Source organism: Chrysochloris asiatica, unplaced genomic scaffold (assembly GCF_000296735.1).
Source record: "Chrysochloris asiatica unplaced genomic scaffold, ChrAsi1.0 scaffold00015, whole genome shotgun sequence".
In the NCBI taxonomy this organism is placed as follows: Eukaryota; Metazoa; Chordata; class Mammalia; order Afrosoricida; family Chrysochloridae; genus Chrysochloris; species Chrysochloris asiatica.
Window position 1 is genome coordinate 3,232,667 of NW_006408533.1, and position 7,861 is coordinate 3,240,527.

Consider the following 7,861-nt stretch of genomic DNA (forward strand, 5'->3'; position numbering starts at 1 on the left):
TGATGCTAATGAGAATGAAGAATGCAGAAGTGAATGGAGGGTTCACAGATATGCATCATGACACGTCTGTTCTAGAAGAGCATCATTTTCCGCCTTTCGATCTTACCTCCCTCAGTCTAATTGTTCCTATCACTGAGAGAGATACGATGCTTCTTGTGCTGCCCAGACAGGGCCACCGAGAAGTCACACAGGTGCTTGCTAAAGGAAAACAAGATTCTTCAGAGAATTTTCATGGCCTTGCTTGGGGTTCTACTGCATGTATCCATTTGAGAGTGGACAATGTAACCTCATGAAATAAGAAGGTTTTTTTTGTTGTGTGCCAATGAGTCTATTTTTGACTCATAGTAACCCCATTTGACAGAGCAGAAGTGCCCCATATGATTTTCTTGGCTGTGATCTTTTCAGAAGCAGATTACCAGAACTTTATCTTACAGAGCTGCTGGGGGAGTTGGAATCAACAGCGTTAGGGTTAGCAGTCAAGTGCTTTGCCATTGTACCATACCAAGGCTCCTAGAAGGTATTTTAACACTTTTAAAGTCCTAGTTTCATCTTTACGCTGTCTTTGAAAGGCAGGGAACCTGTCTTCTTGAGAAAGGTAAATGTGTTTTATATCTGGACAATGGCTAAATAAATTCCACTCTTCTAGCAAAAGAAGGCCTTTCTCAGCATTCAACTCATCCAGCAGAAGTATGCACCAAGGGTGGCCCTGGTTGATACATGTGTATAGCTGTGTAATAAAATTTCCACCAGTGTCCCTGATATGAGTCTGTTCCTTCTCTTCTTTCTTCTGATGGAAATTCCAGAAACAAACATAATGTTTGGCTCTGGATGAAGATGTCTGGGGAAAGCCAAGCAAGGTAGAGAACTGGATAAACCCAACAGAGAGAGAGAGAGAGAGAGAGCATATAATAAATGGGAGTGTGTGGAATGGACACCACCTGACTTAGCTAGATGCCTCTAGAGGGAAAGAAAAGGAAACAGCTAAATGCCTTTACATCCCCTGGAGTCTTCAAAGGAAGCCTGCAAAGCGGGGCATCAGAGTAATCCTCACTGGTTTAATATCTGATGTGTTTGTATCTGTGATGTGGAGAGTAAATTAGAATGCCTGTTACTAGAACAAAATTTCAACTGCTGCAAGTTAAGGAAGAGGTCAGGCAACCCTATCATCACCTTACCTAATCTCATATGGTGTCAGGATGAATATTTGGGGACAGGGCTATTGTTGATTTTTTTCCCCCCTCTGAGAACATTAGGAAAGGCCATAAAGAAAATGATTCCAAACTCAGCAGCCTTTTATTTGAAAGAAAGGTTAATTCCATCCTTGGCTGCCATCAATCCCTTGTAGGAACTGTCCCGATTCACACTATTAAGACAGTTTAGCTGGAGCCTCTGTGCAGGTGCATTGTTATTTTAATTATTTAGGATGTAATTTCTAGCCCAAGGAAGATGGATAGCACATCTTAAAGAAAACAGACTTTCCTCCCAACACACCACAACTAAATTCTTCTGCAAAACAATGACAATGGATTCAATGGTATGTTTTTTAGATATTGTTAACTTTATTTTGAGAGGAAGCACTAACATTTGAGCTGTCTGGGCTTTGGGGATCCACTTGCCATGGAGACATGAAGTCTAGATTTAATAAAATCATGCAGTGCAAAGTCCACACAATATTATTTTTCTTATACTGGGCTGAATGCTTTGATTATTATTCACTCCCAATTTACCCCTGGGACAGGAAACCTACAGTTTCATAATGTTATAATGTTGTGCAGGAACTTCTCAAATATGTCAGTAGTTATTGCCCCATTTTATAGATAAATAAAATGAGGAAAAAGAGTTGCATTAATGATGGAAGTACATAGAATTTTACATACACACACCCCTATTACCTCATCCTTAAAGTCTTTAAAAAATATATAGTTTCTCATCTTACAGAAATATATTTTTCTCCTAGACTAGTATGAACTCAAGCAAATTTGAAATTAATTGCAATGTGTGTAGTGATTGTGATGATTAAGGTTTGTACATCAACTTGGCTGGACCATTAGTCTCAGTGGTTTGTCAGTTATGAAGTAGTCATTGCCCATGATGAGATTTGATATAATGCAGTAACTTCCATGATGAGATCTCCTATGAACAACCAATCAACTGAAAGGGAATTTCCTCAGGGGTGTGACCTGCTTTTAAAATATATGGGCATCTTGGCAAAGCCCTCTTGCTTTTTTGCTGGATCTGGATCATGCATCTGGTTCATCATCATCTGACCTCTGGTTCTTTGAACTTGAGCCAGCAGCCTGCTGCTTTGCCTGCAAGTACTGGAAGTCATCAGCCTCTATAGCGTGTTTGTCAGCAGTCTATCATCTTGCCTGCCAACCTTGGATACATTTGCCTATGTAGCCAGCAGCTTGCTGTCTGACTGGCTGATCTTGGGTCCATCAGCCCCTGCAGCTACGTGATTCAGGAGAAGCCTCTAACCTAACATCTGACCTATGGACTTGGAACTTGCCAGCTTCTACCACTGAGTGATCCATTTTCTTGAGATAAATCTCTATATATTTACACATGTAAGGTTCACTGTTTATCTTTTCTAGAAAACCCAGCCTAAGACCATGATATTGAGTTTCATTTTTCTAATATACTTCTAATTTTATGTTTTAGAAAGTAATGATAAAGATTCTTGCTTGAAATAAGGTAAAACAGCTTGAAGACATTTAGATGAGTCAGCCAGAGAGATCAGTAAACCTCTCAACTCTGATGAAATACAGAGAAAGAGAAGTTTCTCGGAGGTCTGGAGGGAGGGAAAGGAAGAGTACATTTGGCTCACTCTCACTTGTTTGAAGGGTAATCACATCCCCTTTTCCTCTTCCCTGCTGCTGCCTACCTTTTAACTATTTCACTATTCATTAGCACCTCTGGCAGAGGGTGGGCAGAGAAAGGGAGAAAGATGAAACTCAAATCATCTGTTTGAGGTGCTAATTCCTGACTTTCACACCAAGCTAAATTGCCTGGACACTTTATTGGACAATTTAGAGTTGTTTTTCTAACCCCTTTGGTCTATCAGTGAAATTTGTATTGTACAATTTTTCAAGGAACTGAATGAAGCATTTGTGTCCAATTTACCTCCCAGCTTAATGTTACGCATTGAAAATGTCAGAACTCAAATACCATATTTCCATGCTATAGTTAAGGCGAACTCTGGTTGTATTCTGTGTTGATACAGGAAAAGGGTAGAACTGACTGGAGCTAACTCTGTGTTCATAGAAGAAAAGGGTAGGATCTGAAAATTAAATTAAAAACAGAAGGAAATATACATTTTTTAACCTTCTCACATCACAGCTTATATCAAGAGCCACTATGATAGTGAACAAAGATTAGTTTGAGTTTAATTTCACTTACATATTCTCTAGTGGAGATGCTAATAAGCAACTAAATGACCTAAAGCTAGAGAACTGGAGGGAGACAGAAAAGAAGTGGAGTGCTTATAAAGATCACAAATTGGATCATTAACCCTTGAATAACTGAGAGTTGGCTTGAGATAATTCATGCTGTGTTTGTCTAGAAAAGTCAAGAATTGGCCACAGCCAATTGCACTGAACAAGTAGCAATACATTGACTAAGCTACTATGTCAATACTACAAAGTAATACTTCTCTGTAATAATAAGGGCTGTAGACTACATGGGTAATTGAAGCACACAAATAATTCCAAAACCTGATATAAAGTGGTAGTTGCAACTACTTTTTCACCAAAATGCTGACAGGTACCAATACGCCTTCCATTTTATTTCCTTTCTCATCCCTCTCCCAGCACCTCGAGGGATAGAAATATAAATAAGCCACAAAATGGCCAAGAAGAAGACAACGGAAGCAAAAGAGGGAAAAAAATACATTAAAGTAAAGAATTGCTCATACTATTGAATAGGAGCCCCTGAAAGGTTGAGAGATGACTGTCTGAATTTGCATCAACTCATGGTGTCAACGTGTAATTTGCTTTGATGAAACAAAGAACCACAGGACTTCACAGGGTCGGAATTTCCCATAACTTTTAGGTTTATGGGTTTGAACTATCAAGACCTGTACTCCTGAGACATTTTATTTTCTCCTGCATACTTGGCCTACAGTTGTGGTAAGCTATAGCCCCAAGGTCTGGACTAATGCACATATATCCACATTTTACCTAATTTCTAGATAAGCAGATAAGAGGGAGTAAACAAATTATGATGGAAATAGCATACTATTTAGAAACAACATACTTATTTTTAAGTTCTGGTACATTATTTGGGTGTGAATTAACAACAACAAACCCTCTCCAACCGGTATCAAGTTCATTCTGATTCATGATGATCCTGGTGGTGGTGGTGGTTATGTGCTGTGGAGTCGGAACCGACTCAAAGCGACCCTGTACAGGGTTTCTGAGGCTGTAAATCTTTACGGGAACAGAAAGCCTCATCTTTCTCCCGTGGAACAGTTGGTAGTTTCAAACTGCTGACCTTGAGGTTGGCAGCCCGATTTGTAACCACTGCACTACCAGAGCTCCTTATAATGATCCTATAGGACAGTATAACTGTCCCAAAGAGTGTGTAAGATTGTAAATCGTATGGAAGCAGACTGTCATATCTTTCTTCTTCTGCGTGACTGGTAGATTTGAACCACTGACCTTTTTTTCGACAACAGAATGCTTTAACCACTACACCATCAGAACTCCTTGAGTGTGAACTATTACGCCTTAATTTATATATTTATAAAATTTGTTGTTGCTATTGTTTGTTGTTATTTAATCTATTTAGACTCATGAAGAACTCATGTGTGCAGACTAGAACTGCTTCATAGGGTTTTCAAGGCTGCAACCTTTTGGAAACAGATTTACCAAATTTGTGTTCTAAGGTGCCTCTGGGTGGGACTGAATTGCCAGCCATTCTGTTAGTAGTCTAGCACTTACCCATTTGTACCACCCAAGGACTCTATATTTCTAAAATAGGAATAATAATATCCCATGGAATTATTTTAATGATAAAATAAGATGATGTATATAAAATAGAAATGCTATATAAATATTAGTAGATATTGGGACTCCCGATGTGGCACTATAGGATCAGCACTGGATTGCAAACTACAAGGTCAGCAGTTCAAATCCACTAGCAGTTCCTTCAAAACCCTATACAGATTCGCTATGAGTCAGAACCAACTGAATAGCATTTAGCAACAACAAAGATATTATTGAAAGATAAAATACATCAAAGTAAATGAACTGTTCCAAAGGTTCTTTTTCTTTTGAAACTTTCTATTGTGAATTGAATGAAGGTTTACAGAATGCTGTTGTTAGGTGCCATAGAGTTGGTATCGACTCATAGCAACCTTATGCACGACAGAAGGAAACACTGCCCAATCCTGGGCCAACCTCACAATTGTTGCCACACTTGAACCCATTGATGCTGCCTCTTTGCCAATCCATCTCGCTGGGGGTCTTCCTGGTTTTCTCTGACCCTCCACCTTACCAAACATGATATCCTTCTCCAGCAACTGGTCCCTCCTGACAATATGTCCTAAGTATGAGAGACGAAGCCTGGCCATCCTGGCCTCCAAGGAGCACCCTCTCTGCACTTCTTCCAGCACAGATCTGTTAGTTCTTTTGGCAGCCCATGGTGCTTTCAATATTCTCCTCCAACACCATATCTCAAATGCATCAACTTTTCTATGGTCTTCCTTACTCACTGTCCAGCTTTTGCATGCATATGAGATTAATGAAAATACCATGGCTTGGGTCAGCCACATGTTAGTCTTCAAGCTGACATCTTTGCTCTTCAATATTTTAAAAAGGTCTTGTGCAGCAGATTTGCCTAATGAAATACGTCATTGGATTTTTTGACTGCTGCTTCCATGAGTGTTGATGGTTGATCCAAGAAGAATGAAGTCCTTGACAACTTCAGTCTTTCCTCCATTGACATTCAACAATACATACACTTTATTGTTTTCTTATGATTACAATCCAGTCCATGTAACAAGTTATACTGACTTCTTCCTGAGGTTCTTTATTCCGTTCCCAACACTTCTGAACTTTTTCCTTAGGTAAATGTTCCTATTTGATCTTTAATGGCTGACCATTCCATGATGGGCATATCTTACTGGTGTTGTTGTCCCTCCTAGCTACCTCTTGGCTGAAAAATTACTAGTGTTCTTGTCTCTCTTATGAACCTATCTACTGCTTGACTGAAAATTTGTATACGAGGGTGAGTTCTGTTCCAGACTTGAAGGGTGGTGGAGGGCCAAAGTCTCGAGTTCCTCCAGCTTTTTCTGACCAGTATTTTTAAAATATAAATTTGAGTTTTATTTTACACTTTCTCTCACTCAACACAGGATCTTCTAATGTGATCCCTTTCAAAGCAGTTGATAACGGTAGCTGGGTACCACCTAGTTCTTTTGGTCTCAGTGACATGGAGACTGATGTTCACATGTTAGCTCTGGCTGAGACTTCCAGTATGATATATAATAGGAGTGGTGACAAAAGGCATCCTGGTCTGAAAAGGTGTGTTTTCAGTTTCTTTCCATTGAGAGTAATATTGGCTGTTGGATTTGTATTTGGTGCTGTTGTGAAGTGCCATCGAGTCGATTCCGACCCATAGGAAAATTTCCTTCTATTTCTACTTTGCTGAGTGTTTTTAATAGGAATGAATGTTGGATTTTGTCAAATGCCATTTCTACATCAATTGATATGATCATTTTGTTGTATTCCTTTGTTTTATTTATATGGTGGATTATGTTGATTGCTTTCCTAATACTGAACCATCCTTGCAGACCTGGTATGTATCCCACTTGATCATGATGTATTATTTTATGCTGTGTTTTTAATTCTATTGACTAAGATTTTGTTAACAATTTTTGCATCTCTGTTCATGAAGGATATTGGTCTGTAACTTAATTTTTTTAGTGATGTCTTTACCTGGTTTGGTTGTTAGGGCTATACTTGTTTTATAAAATGTATTCTAGAGTTTTCCATCCTTTTCTCTGTTCTTGAGTAGAGTTTGTGGCAGCACTTCTCTGAATGCCTGATAGAATTCACCAGTAAAGCCATATGGACCTGGACGGGTTTTTTTGTTGTTCAGAGGTTGTTGTTTTTTTTTAATGATCTGATCAGTTTCTTCTTTTGTTGTTGATCTGTTCAAGTTTTCTATTTCAATAGGTAGGTAGTGTTTTGCTAGAAATTTGTACATTTCTCCTAGATGTTAAAATTTATTGGAGTATAATTCTTCATAGTATTGCTATTATTCTTTTACTTCCATTGGTTTTGTTGTGATATCATTTATTTGTGTTATTTGCATCTTCTCCTTTTTTATGTTGTTGTATTTGCCAATGGTTTATTGATTTTTTAATTTTAAATTCTTTGAAAGAATCAAGTTCTTGTCTTTTTGATTCTATTATTTTTCTGTTTCATTTAATTGTGTTCTAATCTTTATTTCTTTACTTCTTGGGACTGTAGGCTTAGTTTGCTGTTCTTTTTCTTACTGTTGGAGACATTGCATCAATGCATTGATTTTGGTTATTTCTTCTTTTTGGATGTGTGCGTTTATTGCTATAATTGCCCTGTAAGCGCTGCATTTGCTGTCCCAAAGGTCTTGGTATATTGTGTTTTGATATCATTTGGTTAAATGATATCAAATAAAAAATTTCTTTTTTATTTCTTCTGTTACCCAATAGCTTTTAAGTAGGGAGTTATTCTATTTCCATGTTCTTTTTTCCCCTTGAAATTCCTATTTTTGATTTATAATTTTATTGTGCTATGATCTGGAAAGATACTTAGTTGTATTTTGATGTTTTAAAATTTATTGAGGTTTGTTTTGTGGCCTAATATATGTTCCATGTGTA